At 48.7% G+C, this 2,500-nt stretch overlaps 1 pseudogene; it reads right to left on the bottom strand.

Annotated features, from left to right (window-relative positions):
* The window catches only part of LOC135541703 (TRAF2 and NCK-interacting protein kinase-like), a 23,395-nt pseudogene that overhangs the window by 1,900 nt on the left and 18,995 nt on the right, over positions 1–2,500 (bottom strand).

The raw sequence follows: 2,500 nt of genomic DNA on the forward strand, positions 1-2,500 counted from the left end.
CCGGTGTGGGAGCTACCTTGAAGGCCATGAACTTGTGGTAGGGTTTGGGGGCCCAGGCATAGATCTCTACTGCGTTCTTCTGAGCGATCACCAGGAACTTGATCCTCTCGTACTTTACTGGAAACAACACACACAGGAGAGAGTCAACAACACACACAGGAGAGAGTCAACAACACACACAGGAGAGAGTCAACAACACACACAGAAGAGACGGCAACCCACACACAAAAGGTGGGTCCGTCACACACACACACACACACACACACACACACACACACACACACACACACACACACACACACACACACACACACACACACACACACAGAGAGAGAGAGAGAGAGAGAGAGAGAGAGGAGAGAGAGTTCCGTACCGACTTTGTAGTGTACGCAGCCCTCCAGCTCTCCTACAGTGACCCAGCCCTGCTTCTTCTCCACCTCGGGGTCGTTGTGGAGTATCCTGTTCCTCAGCCAGGACAGGTAGTACACACGCAGCTTATTCTTCTTCCCTGGAGGAGGAGAGAGAGAGAAAACAGATGTCTCTATCAGAACAGATATGTTCGACAGGCCTCCAGTTCTTTAACTAACAGAGCAACGTTCTCCCTCTGTGGTCATGTTGCGGTTATGTAATGGTCCTACCGCGGTCAGTCGGTAATACCTGATATAGTAACCAGGACATTAAGTCCCTCCAGGACGTCCATCTGTAGGAAGCGTCTCCTGGTTATCAGGTTATAGACCTTCCCCTGACCGCTACGGTCAAGCAACATCAAACCATTCTCTGTCCCCACCAGCAGGTTCACACCTAGAAAGACCGAGAGAGAGAGAGAGAGAGAGAGAGAGTTTCCAAAGAGACAGAGAGAGACAAAGAGAGAGGGGAAGAGACAGAGAGAGGAGAGAGAGAGTTTCCAAAGAGACAGAGAGAGACAAAGTGAGAGGGGAGAGACAGAGAGAGGAGAGAGTTTCCAAAGAGACAGAGAGAGACAAAGTGAGAGGGGAGAGAGAGAGAGAGGAGAGAGAGAGTTTCCAAAGAGAGAGAGTTTCAAAGAGACAGAGAGAGACAAAGTGAGAGGAGAGACAGAGAGAGGAAAGAGAGAGTTTCCAAAGAGACAGAGAGAGACAAAGAGAGAGGGGAGGGAGAGAGAGGAGAGAGAGAGTTTCCAAGAGAGAGAGAGAGAGAGTTTCAGAGACAGAGAGAGACAAGAGAGAGGGGAGAGACAGAGAGAGACAAAGAGAGGGGAGAGACAGAGAGAGACAAAAAGAGAGGGGGAAGAGACAGAGACAGAGAGAGGAGAGAAGAGTTTCCAAAGAGACAGAGAGAGACAAAGAGAGGGAGAGACAGAGACAGAGAGAGGAGAGAGAGAGAGTTTCCAGAGACAGAGAGAGACAAAGAGAGAGGGGGAGAGACAGAGAGAGGAGAGAGAGTTTCCAAAGAGACAGAGAGAGACAAAGAGAGAGGGGAGAGACAGAGAGAGGAGAGAGAGAGTTTCCAAAGAGACAGAGAGAGACAAAGTGAGAGGGGAGAGACAGAGAGAGGAGGGAGAGTTTCCAAAGAGAGAGAGAGAGAGAGAGAGAGAGAGAAGAGTAAGGGGAGAGAGAGAGTGTTTCAAAGAGACAGAGAGAGAGGGTGGGAGAGAGAGAGACAGAGAGAGAGAGAGAGGGGAGAGAAAAGAGAGAGTTTCAAAGGGACAGAGAGAGAGGGGAGAGAGCGAGACAGAGAGGGATTATTCATTGTCAGTGTGCATGTGGGAATACAATTGCGTGAGTTACATTAGTGCATGTGCATTCATGTGTGTGAGAGACTTTGCCTGTGTGTGTGTGTTCACATGTGTGTGAGAGACTTTGCCTGTGTGTGTGTTCACATGTGTGTGAGAGACTTTGCCTGTGTGTGTGTGTTCACATGTGTGTGAGAGACTTTGCCTGTGTGTATGTGTTCACATATGTGTGAGAGACTTTGCCTGTGTGTGTGTGTTCATATGTGTGTGAGAGACTTTGCCTGTGTGTGTGTTCACATGTGTGTGAGAGACTTTGCCTGTGTGTGTGTGTTCACATGTGTGTGAGAGACTTTGCCTGTGTGTATGTGTTCACATATGTGTGAGAGACTTTGCCTGTGTGTTCACATGTGTGTGCGAGACTTTGCCTGTGTGTGTGTGTTCACATGTGTGTGAGAGACTTTGCCTGTGTGTGTGTGTTCACGTGTGTGAGAGACTTTGCCTGTGTGTGTGTGTTCACATGTGTGTGAGAGACTTTGCCTGTGTGTGTGTGTGTGTGTGTTCACATGTGTGTGAGAGACTTTGCCTGTGTGTGTGTGTGTGTGTTCACATGTGTGTGAGAGATTTTGCCTGTGTGTATGTGTTCACATGTGTGTGAGAGACTTTGCCTGTGTGTATGTGTTCACATGTGTGTGTGTGTTCACATGTGTGTGAGAATATCTAGGGTGTCTTACCCCAGAGAGCAGCACACAGTATCTCAGAGATTGAAGCGCTTCTTGTATTTGCGTATCT

This window comes from Oncorhynchus masou, chromosome 6, assembly GCF_036934945.1.
Source record: "Oncorhynchus masou masou isolate Uvic2021 chromosome 6, UVic_Omas_1.1, whole genome shotgun sequence".
In the NCBI taxonomy this organism is placed as follows: domain Eukaryota; kingdom Metazoa; phylum Chordata; class Actinopteri; order Salmoniformes; family Salmonidae; genus Oncorhynchus; species Oncorhynchus masou.